General features: G+C 54.0%; 1 pseudogene; it reads right to left on the bottom strand.

Moving 5' to 3' along the window:
* LOC140410252 (NACHT, LRR and PYD domains-containing protein 3-like) overlaps positions 1-15,763 on the bottom strand; it is a 108,400-nt pseudogene that overhangs the window by 40,588 nt on the left and 52,049 nt on the right.

Here is a 15,763-nt window from a genome sequence, read left to right as displayed (position 1 = left end):
CTCAAAATAAGGGGAAGTAGATTTAGGACTGAGCTTAGGAGGAACCTCTTCACCCAAAGGGTTGTGAATCTATGGAATTTCTTGCCCAGTGAAGCAGTTGAGGCTCCTTCATTAAATGTTTTTAAGATAAAGATAGATAGTTTTTTGAAGAATAAAGGGATTAAGGGTTATGGAGTTCGGGCGAGAAAGTGGAGCTGAGTCCACAAAAGATCAGCCATGACGTCACTGAATGGCGGAGCAGGCCCGAGGGGCCAGATGGCCTACTCTTGCTCCTAGTTCTTATGATCAATTTCAAAAAACAAGATTCTAAAGGTTTGCCCGCAATGCAGCCTCTCACTTAATCTCATTTTGAATATTCAACCTGCTAAAAGACGAATCAAGAAATGTGCTGTTTCCCTTCCTAGTCCCTAACTGTATACAAATAAATTATATTTAACATAACTCCCAAGAACACCTTTGTGTTATTAATTTCTTGTACTCTCTTCCAATACTTTATGAATACTGATCAGTGCTGGGACCTTAACTGTTTACAATTTTTACAAATGACTTGGATGATGGGACCACAGGTATGGTTGCAAAATTTGCTCACAATACAAAGATAGGAAAGGAAATTGTGAAGGTGACAAAAGGAGGCTACAAAAGGGCATTGGACAGGTTAAGTGAGTGTGTAAAGATCTGGCAAATGGGGCATAATGTGGGCAACAGTGAAATTTTTCATGTCAGCAGGAAGAATTAAAAAAAAGTTTATTATCTGAATGGTGAGAGCTTGTCGAGCTCCGAGATTCAGAGGGATCTGGGTGTCCTAGTCCATGAATCACAAAAGTGTGGTCTACACCTGGGGCTGTTTAGCACAGGGCTAAATCGCTGGCTTTGAAAGCAGACCAAGGCAGGCTAGCAGCACGGTTCCATTCCAGTAACAGCCTCCCTGAACAGGCGCCGGAATGTGGCGACTAGGGGCTTTTCACAGTAACTTCATTGAAGCCTACTTGTGACAATAAGCGATTTTCATTTCATTTCATATACAGCAATTAAGTAGGGAAGCTAATAGAAAGTTACTGTTATTGTGAGGCAAACTAATTACAAAGAATAGAGAGGTTCTCCTTCAGTTGTGAAGGAATTTACCAGAGTAAGAGGCGACTGATTGAAGTTTTTAAAACCCCGAGGAGTCTTGACAGGGTGGATGCGGAGAGGACATCTCCTCTTGTGTGGGAATCTAGAATTAGGGGTCACTGCTTAAAAAAGGAATCACTCAAAGGCAGAGATAACAACCAGAGCCTGAATATTTTTTAAGACAAAGCTAGACAGATTCTTGATTAACAAGGGGGCAAAGTGTGAGCATGGTAGACAGGAATGTGGGGGTGAAGTTACCATCAGTCACGATCTTACTGAATGACGAGCAGGCACAAAGGGCTGAGTAACCTACTCCTGCACCTAGTTTGTATGTTCGTATGATAACCACACATATACTTTTGCTCTGCTCAAAAATGTTAACAAGGTCTTTTTAATCCAAGTCCCCTATAAAATTAACACCTCAACAAGAGTTAACAGATCACACCATCCAGAAAGACGAATGGGGAAGCACCACCATTGCCAATTACCCCTCCAAGTGACAGCTTCCTCAAATGGACATACATCGCTGTTCTTTCAATGTTACAGGGTCAAAATCATGTGGTAACTTCCTATCCATCTGTTCCGTCTAAACCGTTTCAATTCCAACAGTGGTATTCTGCTTAGTCTCAAATCTGGATATTTACCACACATTAGCTGATAGACTTCACACTGCTCCATTCACAAATACTGTAAAACTCTTGTTGGTCGATTCAGGTCACAGACATTTTGCCTTTCTCCCTGAACTCATTTAAATACTCCAACATGTACCTTTCCCATCTGCACCAACTCTGTCACAGCTCACTGACCTGACTCATGTTTGCTCCCTTAAGCAAACCATCATAAATTAATCCAGAGGTCAACACCTTCCAACTGTGACTGCAATTGTCCCTCCAGATAATCACTCACTCCCGTTTTCCTACTCAAACCCTGTCCCAATCGACTTTCAGTGAAAGCTGCAAGTTATTCCTTGAGATCTGGATACTTGTCAGGACAGAAAATATATTTTGAAGAATTTTGTGAGCATACCAATGCAAATATCCAATCTTGTTAAAGATGTTGGATCTTATTTCATATTTGAATCTTCAGCCATGGAGGGGGACAGGCATTGGCGGATTCTGGAACTCTGCAATAAATAAAAAGGTCTGTATGACATTTCATCCAGACGTTTATTATGTCGGGGCCGTGAAAATAATCCTCTCCGAGTTAAACTCTCAAATCTCACTGTCTCCATCCTCCCCGGGTTACACACTGTCTGATCTCACTGGCTCCATCCTCCCCGGGTTACACACGGTCTGATCTCACTGACTCCATCCTACCCGGGTTACACACTGTTTGATCTCACTGGCTCCATCCTCCCCGGGTTACACACTGTCTGATCTCACTGGCTCCATCCTCCCCGGGTTACACACTGTCTGATCTCACTGACTCCATCCTCCCCGGGTTACACACTGTCTGATCTCACTGGCTCCATCCTCCCCGGGTTACACACTGTCTGATCTCACTGGCCCCATCCTCCCCGGGTTACACACTGTCTGATCTCACTGACTCCATCCTCCCCGGGTTACACACTGTCTGATCTCACTGGCTGATCCTCCCCGGGTTACACACTGTCTGATCTCACTGGCTCCATCCTCCCCGGGTTACACACTGTCTGATCTCACTGGCTCCATCCTCCCCGGGTTACACACTGTCTGATCTCACTGACTCCATCCTCCCCGGGTTACACACTGTCTGATCTCACTGGCTCCATCCTCCCCGGGTTACACACTGTCTGATCTCACTGGCTCCATCCTCCCCGGGTTACACACTGTCTGATCTCACAGGCTCCATCCTCCCCGGATTACACACTGTCTGATCTCACTGACTCCATCCTCCCCGGGTTACACACTGTCTGATCTCACTGGCTCCATCCTCCCCGGGTTACACACTGTCTGATCTCACTGACTCCATCCTCCCCGGGTTACACACTGTCTGATCTCACTGGCTCCATCCTCCCCGGGTTACACACTGTCTGATCTCACTGGCTCCATCCTCCCCGGGTTACACACTGTCTGATCTCACTGGCTCCATCCTCCCCGGGTTACACACTGTCTGATCTCACTGACTCCATCCTCCCCGGGTTACACACTGTCTGATCTCACTGGCTCCATCCTCCCCGGGTTACACACTGTCTGATCTCACTGGCTCCATTCTCCCCGGGTTACACACTGTCTGATCTCACTGACTCCATCCTCCCCGGGTTACACACTGTCTGATCTCACTGACTCCATCCTCCCCGGGTTATACACTGTCTGATCTCACTGGCTCCATCCTCCCCGGGTTACACACTGTCTGATCTCACTGGCTCCATCCTCCCCGGGTTACACACTGTCTGATCTCACTGACTCCATCCTCACCGGGTTACACACTGTCTGATCTCACTGGCTCCATCCTCCCCGGGTTACACACGGTCTCATCTCACTGGCTCCATCCTCCCCGGGTTACACACTGTCTGATCTCACTGGCTCCATCCTCCCGGGTTACACACTGTCTGATCTCACTGGCTCCATCCTCCCCGGGTTACACACTGTCTGATCTCACTGACTCCATCCTCCCCGGGTTACACACTGTCTGATCTCACTGGCTCCATCCTCCCCGGGTTACACACTGTCTGATCTCACTGGCTCCATCCTCCCCGGGTTACTCACTGCCTGATCTCAGTGACTCCATCCTCCCCGGGTTACACACTGTCTGATCTCACTGACTCCATCCTCCCCGGGTTACACACTGTCTGATCTCACTGACTCCATCCTCCCCGGGTTACACACTGTCTGATCTCACTGGCTCCATCCTCCCCGGGTTACACACTCTGATCTCACTGACTCCATCCTCCCCGGGTTACACACTGTCTGATCTCACTGACTCCATCCTCCCCGGGTTGCACACTGTCTGATCTCACTGGCTCCATCCTCCCCGGGTTACACACTGTCTGATCTCACTGACTCCATCCTCCCCGGGTTACACACTGTCTGATCTCACTGACTCCATTCTCCCCGGGTTACACACTGTCTGATCTCACTGGCTCCATCCTCCCCGGGTTACACACTCTGATCTCACTGACTCCATCCTCCCCGGGTTACACACTGTCTGATCTCACTGACCCAATCCTCCCCGGGTTACACACTGTTTGATCTCACTGACTCCATCCTCCCCGGGTTACACACTGTCTGATCTCACTGGCTCCATCCTCCCCGGGTTATACACTGTCTGATCTTACTGGCTCCATCCTCCCCGGGTTACACACTGTCTGATCTCACTGGCTCCATCCTCCCCGGGTTACACACTGTCTGATCTCACTGACTCCATCCTCCCCGGGTTACGCACCGTCTGATCTCACTGGCTCCATCCTCCCCGGGTTACACACTGTCTGATCTCACTGACTCCATCCTCCCCGGGTTACGCACCGTCTGATCTCACTGACCCCATCCTCCCTGGGTTACACACTGTCTGATCTCACTGACTCCATCCTCCCCGGGTTACACACTGTCTGATCTCACTGACTCCATCCTCCCTGGGTTACACACCGTCTGATCTCACTGACTCCATCCTCCCTGGGTTACACACTGTCTGATCTCACTGACTCCATCCTCCCCGGGTTACACACTGTCTGATCTCACTGACTCCATCCTCCCCGGGTTACACACTGTCTGATCTCACTGACTCCATCCTCCCCGGGTTACGCACCGTCTGATCTCACTGGCTCCATCCTCCCCGGGTTACACACTGTCTGATCTCACTGACTCCATCCTTCCCGGGTTACACACTGTCTGATCTCACTGGCTCCATCCTCCCCAGGTTACACACTGTCTGATCTCACTGGCTCCATCCACCCCAGGTTACACACTGTCTGATCTCACTGACTCCATCCTCCCCGGGTTACACACTGTCTGATCTCACTGACTCCATCCTCCCCGGGTTACACACTGTCTGATCTCACTGGCTCCATCCTCCCCGGGTTACACACTGCCTGATCTCACTGACTCCATCCTCCCCGGGTTACACACTGTTTAATCTCACTGGCTCCATCCTCCCCAGGTTACACACTGTCTGATCTCACTGGCTCCATCCACCCCAGGTTACACACTGTCTGATCTCACTGACTCCATCCTCCCCGGGTTACACACTGTCTGATCTCACTGGCTCCATCCTCCCCGGGTTATACACTGTCGGATCTCACTGGCTCCATCCTCCCCGGGTTACACACTGTCTGATCTCACTGGCTCCATCCTCCCCGGGTAACACACTGTCTGATCTCACTGACTCCATCCTCCCCGGGTTACAGACTGTCTGATCTCACTGGCTCCATCCTCCCCGGGTTACACACGGTCTGATCTCACTGGCTCCATCCTCCCCGGGTTACACACGGTCTGATCTCACTGACTCCATCCTCCCCGGGTTATACACTGTCTGATCTCACTGGCTCCATCCTCCCCGGGTTACACACTGTCTGATCTCACTGGCTCCATCCTCCCCGGGTTACACACTGTCTGATCTCACTGACTCCATCCTCCCCGGGTTACACACTGTCTGATCTCACTGGCTCCATCCTCCCCGGGTTACACACGGTCTGATCTCACTGGCTTCATCCTCCCCGGGTTACACACGGTCTGATCTCACTGGCTCCATCCTCCCCTGGGTTACACACTGTCTGATCTCACTGGCTCCATCCTCCCCGGGTTACACACTGTCTGATCTCACTGGCTCCATCCTCCCCGGGTTACACGCTGTCTGATCTCACTGGCTCCATCCACCCCGGGGTACACACTGTCTGATCTCACTGGCTCCATCCTCCCCGGGTTACACACTGTCTGATCTCACTGACTCCATCCTCCCCGGGTTACACACTGTCTGATCTCACTGGCTCCATCCTCCCCAGGTTACACACTGTCTGATCTCACTGGCTCCATCCACCCCAGGTTACACACTGTCTGATCTCACTGACTCCATCCTCCCCGGGTTACACACTGTCTGATCTCACTGACTCCATCCTCCCCGGGTTATACACTGTCTGATCTCACTGGCTCCATCCTCCCCGGGTTACACAGTCTGATCTCACTGGCTCCATCCTCCCCGGGTAACACACTGTCTGATCTCACTGACTCCATCCTCCCCGGGTTACACACTGTCTGATCTCACTGGCTCCATCCTCCCCTGGGTTACACACTGTCTGATCTCACTGGCTCCATCCTCCCCGGGTTACACACTGTCTGATCTCACTGGCTCCATCCTCCCCGGGTTACACACTGTCTGATGTCACTGGCTCCATCCACCCCGGGTTACACACTGTCTGATCTCACTGGCTCCATCCTCCCCGGGTTACACACTGTCTGATCTCACTGGCTCCATCCTCCCCGGGTTACACACTGTCTGATCTCACTGGCTCCATCCTCCCGGGTAACACATTGTCTAATCTCACTGGCTCCATCCTCCCCGGGTTACACACTGTCTGGTCTCACTGGCTCCATCCTCCCGGGTTACACACTGTCTGATCTCACTGGCTCCATCCTCCCCGGGTTACACACGGTCTGATCTCACTGACTCCTTCCTCCCCAGGTTGCACACTGTCTGATCTCACTGGCTCCATCCTCCCCGGGTTACACACTGTCTGATCTCACTGGCTCTATCCTCCCCGGGTTACACACTGTCTGATCTCACTGGCTCCATCCTCCCCGGGTTACACACTGTCTGATCTCACTGACTCCATCCTCCCCGGGTTACACACTGTCTGATCTCACTGGCTCCATCCTCCCCGGGTTACACACTGTCTGATTTCACTGGCTCCATCCTCCCCGGGTTACACACTGTCTGATCTCACTGACTCCATCCTCCCCGGGTTACACACTGTCTGATCTCACTGTCTTCATCCTCCCCGGGTTACACACTGTGTGATCTCACTGGCTCCATCCTCCCCGGGTTACACACGGTCTGATCTCACTGAATCCATCCTCCCCGGGTTCCACACTGTCTGATCTCACTGACTCCATCCTCCACGGGTTACAAACTGTCTGATCTCACTGGCTCCATCCTCCCCGGGTTACACACTGTCTGATCTCACTGGCTCCATCCTCCCCGGGTTACACACTGTCTGATCTCACTGTCTCCATTCTCCCCGGGTTATACACTGTCTGATCTCACTGGCTCCATCCTCCCCGGGTTACACACTGTCTGATCTCACTGGCTCCATCCTCCCCGGGTTACACACTGTCTGATCTCACTGGCTCCATCCTCCCCGGGTTATACACTGTCAGATCTCATTGGCTCCATCCTCCCCGGGTTACACACTGTCTGATCTCACTGGCTCCATCCTCCCCGGGTTACACACTGTCTGATCTCACTGGCTCCATCCTCCCCGGATTACACACTGTCTCATCTCACTGGCTCCATCCTCCCCGGGTTACACACTGTCTGATCTCACTGGCTCCATCCTCCCCGGGTTACACACTGTCTGATCTAACTGTCTCCATCCTCCCCGGGTTATACACTGTCTGATCTCACTGGCTCCATCCTCCCCGGGTTACACACTGTCTGATCTCACTGGCTCCATCCTCCCCGGGTTACACACTGTCTGATCTCACTGTCTCCATCCTCCCCGGGTTATACACTGTCTGATCTCACTGGCTCCATCCTCCCCGGGTTACACACTGTCTGATCTCACTGGCTCCATCCTCCCCGGGATACACACTGTCTGGTCTCACTGACTCCATCCTCCCCGGGTTACACACGGTCTGATCTCACTGGCTCCATCCTCCCCGGGTTACACACGGTCTGATCTCACTGACTCCATCCTCCCCGGGTTACACACTGTCTGATCTCACTGACTCCATCCTCCCCGGGTTACACACTGTCTGATCTCACTGGCTCCATCCTCCCCGGGTTACACACTATCTGATCTCACTGGCTCCATCCTCCCCGGGTTACACACTGTCTGATCTCACTGGCTCCATCCTCCCCAGGTTACACACTGTCTGATCTCACTGGCTCCATCCTCCCCGGGTTACACACTGTCTGATCTCACTGGCTCCATCATCCCCGGGTTACTCACTGTCTGATCTCACTGACTCCATCCTCCCCGGGTTACACACTGTCTGATCTCACTGGCTCCATCCTCCCCGGGTTACACACTGTCTGACCTCACTGGCTCCATCCTCCCCGGGTTACACACTGTCTGAGCTCACTGGCTCCATCCTCCCCGGGTTACACACTGTCTGATCTCACTGACTCCATCCTCCCCGGGTTACACACTGTCTGATCTCACTGACTCCATCCTCCCCGGGTAACACACTGTCTGATCTCACTGACTCCATCCTCCCCGGGTTACACACTGTCTGATCTCACTGACTCCATCCTCCCCGGGTAACACACTGTCTGATCTCACTGACTCCATCCTGCCCGGGTTACACACTGTCTGATCTCACTGGCTCCATCCTCCCCGGGTTACACACTGTCTGATCTCACTGGCTCCATCCTCCCTGGGTTATACACTGTCTGATCTCACTGACTCCATCCTCCCCGGGTTATACACTGTCTGATCTCACGGGCTCCATCCTCCCCGGGTTACACACTGTCTGATCTCACTGACTCCATCCTCCCCGGGTTACACACTGTCTGATCTCACTGGCTCCATCCTCCCCGGGTTACACACTGTCTGATCTCACTGGCTCCATCCTCCCCGGGTTACACACGGTCTGATCTCACTGGCTCCATCCTCCCCGGGTTACACACTGTCTGATCTCACTGGCTCCATCCTCCCCGGGTAACACACTGTCTGATCTCACTGGCTCCATCCTCCCCGGGTTACACACGGTCTGATCTCACTGGCTACATCCTCCCCTGGGTTACACACTGTCTGATCTCACTGGCTCCATCCTCCCCGGGTTACACACCATCTGATCTCACTGACTCCATCCGACCCGGGTTACACACTGTCTGATCTCACTGACTCCATCCTCCCCGGGTTACACACTGTCTGATCTCACTGGCTCCATCCTCCCCGGGTTACACACTGTCTGATCTCACTGGCTCCATCCTCCCCGGGTTACACACTGTCTGATCTCACTGGCTCCATCCTCCCCGGGTTACACACTGTCTGATCTCACTGGCTCCATCCTCCCGGGTAACACATTGTGTGATCTCACTGGCTCCATCCTCCCCGGGTTACACACTGTCTGATCTCACTGGCTCCATCCTCCCGGGTTACACACTGTCTTATCTCACTGGCTCCATCCTCCCCGGGTTACACACGGTCTGATCTCACTGACTCCATCCTCCCCGGGTTACACAGTCTGATCTCACTGGCTCCATCCTCCCCGGGTTACACACTGTCTGATCTCACTGGCTCCATCCTCCCCGGGTTACACACTGTCTGATCTCACTGGCTCCATCCTCCCCGGGTTACACACTGTCTGGTCTCACTGGCTCCATCCACCCCGGGTTACACACTGTCTGATCTCACTGGCTCCATCCTCCCCGCGTTACACACTGTCTGATCTCACTGGCTCCATCCTCCCCGGGTTACACACTGTCTGATCTCACTGGCTCCATCCTCCCGGGTTACACACTGTCTGATCTCACTGGCTCCATCCTCCCCGGGTTACACACGGTCTGATCTCACTGACTCCTTCCTCCCCAGGTTGCACACTGTCTGATCTCACTGGCTCCATCCTCCCCTGGTTACACACTGTCTGATCTCACTGGCTCCATCCTCCCCGGGTTACACACTGTCTGATCTCACTGGCTCCATCCTCCCCGGGTTACACACTGTCTGATTTCACTGGCTCCATCCTCCCCGGGTTACACACTGTCTGTTCTCACTGACTCCATCCTCCCAGAGTTACACACTGTCTGATCTCATTGGCTCCATCCTCCCCGGGTTACACACGGTCTGATCTCACTGACTCCATCCTCCCCGGGTTCCACACTGTCTGATCTCACTGACTCCATCCTCCCCGGGTTACAAACTGTCTGATCTCACTGGCTCCATCCTCCCCGGGTTACACACTGTCTGATCTCACTGGCTCCATCCTCCCCGGGTTACACACTGTCTGATCTCACTGTCTCCATCCTCCCCGGGTTATACACTGTCTGATCTCACTGGCTCCATCCTCCCCGGGTTACACACTGTCTGATCTAACTGGCCACATCCTCCCCGGGTTACACACTGTCTGATCTCACTGTCTCCATCCTCCCCGGGTTACACACTGTCTGATCTCACTGGCTCCATCCTCCCCGGGTTACACACTGTCTGATCTCACTGGCTCCATCCTCCCCGGGTTACACACTGTCTGATCTGACTGACTCCATCCTCCCCGGGTTACACACTGTCTGATCTCACTGGCTCCATCCTCCCCGGGTTACACACTGTCTGATTTCACTGGCTCCATTCTCCCCGGGTTACACACTGTCTGATCTCACTGACTCCATCCTCCACGGGTTACACACTGTCTGATCTCACTGTCTCCATCCTCCCCGGGTTACACACTGTCTGATCTCACTGGCTCCATCCTCCCCGGGTTACACACGGTCTGATCTCACTGACTCCATCCTCCCCGGGTTCCACACTGTCTGATCTCACTGACTCCATCCTCCCCGGGTTACAAACTGTCTGATCTCACTGGCTCCATCCTCCCCGGGTTACACACTGTCTGATCTCACTGGCTCCATCCTCCCCGGGTTACACACTGTCTGATCTCACTGTCTCCATCCTCCCCGGGTTATACACTGTCTGATCTCACTGGCTCCATCCTCCCCGGGTTACACACTGTCTGATCTCACTGGCTCCATCCTCCCCGGGTTTCACACTGTCTGATCTCACTGGCTCCATCCTCCCTGGGTTATACACTGTCAGATCTCACTGGCTCCATCCTCCCCGGGTTACACACTGTCTGATCTCACTGGCTCCATCCTCCCCGGGTTACACACTGTCTGATCTCACTGGCTCCATCCTCCCCGGATTACACACTGTCTCATCTCACTGGCTCCATCCTCCCCGGCTTACACACTGTCTGATCTCACTGGCTCCATCCTCCCCGGGTTACACACTGTCTGATCTCACTGTCTCCATCCTCCCAGGGTTATACACTGTCTGATCTCACTGGCTCCATCCTCCCCGGGTTACACACTGTCTGATCTCACTGGCTCCATCCTCCCCGGGTTACACACTGTCTGATCTCACTGTCTCCATCCTCCCCGGGTTATACACTGTCTGATCTCACTGGCTCCATCCTCCCCGGGTTACACACTGTCTGATCTCACTGGCTCCATCCTCCCCGGGTTACACACTGTCTGGTCTCACTGACTCCATCCTCCCCGGGTTACAGACTGTCTGATCTCACTGGCTCCATCCTCCCCGGGTTACACACTGTCTGATCTCACTGGCTCCATCCACCCCGGGTTACACACTCTGATCTCACTGGCTCCATCCTCCCCGGGTTACACACTGTCTGATCTCACTGACTCCATCCTCCCCGGGTTGCACACTGTCTGATCTCACTGGCTCAATCCTCCCCGGGTAACACACTGTCTGATCTCACTGACTCCATCCTCCCCGGGTTGCACACTGTCTGATCTCACTGGCTCCATCCTCCCCGGGTTACACACTGTCTGATCTCACTGACTCCATCCTCCCCGGGTTACACACTGTCTGATCTCACGGACTCCATCCTCCCCGGGTTACACACTGTCTGATCTCACTGCCTCCATCCTCCCAGGTTACACACTGTCTGATCTCACTGGCTCCATCCTCCCCGGGTTATACACTGTCTGATCTTACTGCCTCCATCCTCCCCGGGTTACACACTGTCTGATCTCACTGGCTCCATCCTCCCCGGGTTACACACTGTCTGATCTCACTGGCTCCATCCTCCCCGGGTTACACACTGTCTGATCTCACTGACTCCATCCTCCCCGGGTTACACACTGTCTGATCTCACTGACCCCATCCTCCCCGGGTTACACACTGTCTGATCTCACTGAATCCATCCTCCCCGGGTTACACACTGTCTGATCTCACTGGCTCCATCCACCCCTGGTTACATACTGTCTGATCTCACTGACTCCATCCTCCCCGGGTTACACACTGTCTGATCTCACTGGCTCCATCCTCCCCGGGTTACACACTGTCTGATCTCACTGACTCCATCCTCCCCGGGTTACACACTGTCTGATCTCACTGACTCCATCCTCCCCGGGTTACAAACTGTCTGATCTCACTGGCTCCATCCTCCCCGGGTTATACACTGTCTGATCTTACTGCCTCCATCCTCCCCGGGTTACACACTGTCTGATCTCACTGGCTCCATCCTCCCCGGGTTACACACTGTCTGATCTCACTGACTCCATCCACCCCTGGTTACACACTGTCTGATCTCACTGACTCCATCCTCCCCGGGTTACACACTGTCTGATCTCACTGGCTCCATCCTCCCCGGGTTACACACTGTCCGATCTCACTGGCTCCATCCTCCCCGGGTTACACACTGTCTGATCTCACTGACTCCATCCTCCCCGGGTTACGCACCGTCTGATCTCACTGACTCCATCCTCCCAGGGTTACACACTGACTGATCTCACTGGCTCCATCCTCCCCCGGGTTACACACTGTCTGATCTCACTGGCTCGATCCTCCTCGGGTTACACACTGTCTGATCTCACTGGCTCCATCCTCCCCGGGTTACACACTGTCCGATCTCACTGGCTCCATCCTCCCTGGGTTACACACTGTCTGATCTCACTGGCTCCATCCTCCCCGGGTTACACACTGTCTGATCTCACTGGCTCCATCCTCCCCGGGTTACACACTGTCTGATCTCACTGACTCCATCCTCCCCGGGTTACACACTGTCTGATCTCACTGGCTCCATCCTCCCCGATTACACACTGTCTGATCTCACTGGCTCCATCCACCCCAGGTTACACACTGTCTGATCTCACTGACTCCATCCTCCCCGGGTTACACACTGTCTGATCTCACAGACTCCATCCTCCCCGGGTTATACACTGTCTGATCTCACTGGCTCCATCCTCCCCGGGTTACACACTGTCTGATCTCACTGGCTCCATCCTCCCCGGGTTACACACGGTCTGATCTCACTGTCTCCATCCTCCCCGGGTAATACACTGTCTGATCTCACTGGCTCCATCCTCGCCGGGTTACACACTGTCTGATCTCACTGGCTCCATCCTCCCCGGGTTACACACTGTCTGATCTCACTGGCTCCATCCTCCCCGGGTTATACACTGTCAGATCTCACTGGCTCCATCCTCCCCGGGTTACACACTGTCTGATCTCACTGGCTCCATCCTCCCCGGGTTACACACTGTCTGATCTCACTGGCTCCATCCTCCCCGGATTACACACTGTCTCATCTCACTGGCTCCATCCTCCCCGGGTTACACACTGTCTGATCTCACTGGCTCCATCCTCCCCGGGTTACACACTGTCTGATCTCACTGTCTCCATCCTCCCCGGGTTATATACTGTCTGATCTCACTGGCTCCATCCTCCCCGGGTTACACACTGTCTGATCTCACTGGCTCCATCCTCCCCGGGTTACACACTGTCTCATCTCACTGTCTCCATCCTCCCCGGGTTATACACTGTCTGATCTCACTGGCTCCATCCTCCCCGGGTTACACACTGTCTGATCTCACTAGCTCCATCCTCCCCGGGTTACACACTGTCTGGTCTCACTGACTCCATCCTCCCCGGGTTACAGACTGTCTGATCTCACTGGCTCCATCCTCCCCGGGTTACACACTGTCTGATCTCACTGGCTCCATCCTCCCCGGGTTACACACTCTGATCTCACTGGCTCCATCCTCCCCGGGTTACACACTGTCTGATCTCACTGACTCCATCCTCCCCGGGTTGCACACTGTCTGATCTCACTGGCTCAATCCTCCCCGGGTAACACACTGTCTGATCTCACTGACTCCATCCTCCCCGGGTTGCACACTGTCTGATCTCACTGGCTCCATCCTCCCCGGGTTACACACTGTCTGATCTCACTGACTCCATCCTCCCCGGGTTACACACTGTCTGATCTCACGGACTCCATCCTCCCCGGGTTACACACTGTCTGATCTCACTGGCTCCATCCTCCCAGGTTTCACACTGTCTGATCTCACTGGCTCCATCCTCCCCGGGTTATACACTGTCTGATCTTCCTGCCTCCATCCTCCCCGGGTTACACACTGTCTGATCTCACTGGCTCCATCCTCCCCGGGTTACACACTGTCTGATCTCACTGGCTCCATCCTCCCCGGGTTACACACTGTCTGATCTCACTGACTCCATCCTCCCCGGGTTACACACTGTCTGATCTCACTGACCCCATCCTCCCCGGGTTACACACTGTCTGATCTCACTGAATCCATCCTCCCCGGGTTACACACTGTCTGATCTCACTGGCTCCATCCACCCCTGGTTACATACTGTCTGATCTCACTGACTCCATCCTCCCCGGGTTACACACTGTCTGATCTCACTGGCTCCATCCTCCCCGGGTTACACACTGTCTGATCTCACTGACTCCATCCTCCCCGGGTTACACACTGTCTGATCTCACTGACTCCATCCACCCCTGGTTACACACTGTCTGATCTCACTGACTCCATCCTCCCAGGGTTACACACTGTCTGATCTCACTGGCTCCATCCTCCCCGGGTTACACACTGTCCGATCTCACTGGCTCCATCCTCCCCGGGTTACACACTGTCTGATCTCACTGGCTCCATCCTCCCCGGGTTACACACTGTCTGATCTCACTGGCTCCATCCTCCCCGGGTTACACACTGTCTGATCTCACTGACTCCATCCTCCCCGGGTTACACACTGTCTGATCTCACTGGCTCCATCCTCCCCGGGTTACACACTGTCTGATCTCACTGGCTCCATCCACCCCAGGTTACACACTGTCTGATCTCACTGACTCCATCCTCCCCGGGTTACACACTGTCTGATCTCACAGACTCCATCCTCCCCGGGTTATACACTGTCTGATCTCACTGGCTCCATCCTCCCCGGGTTACACACTGTCTGATCTCACTGGCTCCATCCTCCCCGGGTTACACACGGTCTGATCTCACTGGCTCCATCCTCCCCGGGTTACACACTGTCTGATCTCACTGGCTCCATCCTCCCCGGTTACACACTATCTGATCTCACTGACTCCATCCTCCCCGGGTTACACACTGTCTGATCTCACTGGCTCCATCCTCCCCGGGTTATACACTGTCTAATCTCACTGGCTCCATCCTCCCCGGGTTACACACTGTCTGACCTCACTGGCTCCATCCTCCCCGGGTTACACACTGTCTGATCTCACTGGCTCCATCCTCCCCGGGTTACACACTGTCTGATCTCACTGGCTCCATCCTCCCCGGGTTACACACTGTCTGATCTCACTGGCTCCATCCACCCCGGGTTACACACTGTCTGATCTCACTGGCTCCATCCTCCCCGGGTTACACACTGTCTGATCTCACTGGCTCCATCCTCCCCGGGTTACACACTGTCTGATCTCACTGGCTCCATCCACCCCGTTTACACACTGTCTGATCTCACTGGCTCCATCCTCCCCGGGTTACACACTGTCTGATCTCACTGGCTCCATCC

Source organism: Scyliorhinus torazame, chromosome 4 (genome assembly GCF_047496885.1).
Source record: "Scyliorhinus torazame isolate Kashiwa2021f chromosome 4, sScyTor2.1, whole genome shotgun sequence".
Lineage (NCBI taxonomy): Eukaryota > Metazoa > Chordata > Chondrichthyes > Carcharhiniformes > Scyliorhinidae > Scyliorhinus > Scyliorhinus torazame.
The sequence above is the reverse complement of the archived record's forward strand: the minus strand, read 5'-3'. Positions and strand labels throughout refer to the sequence as shown.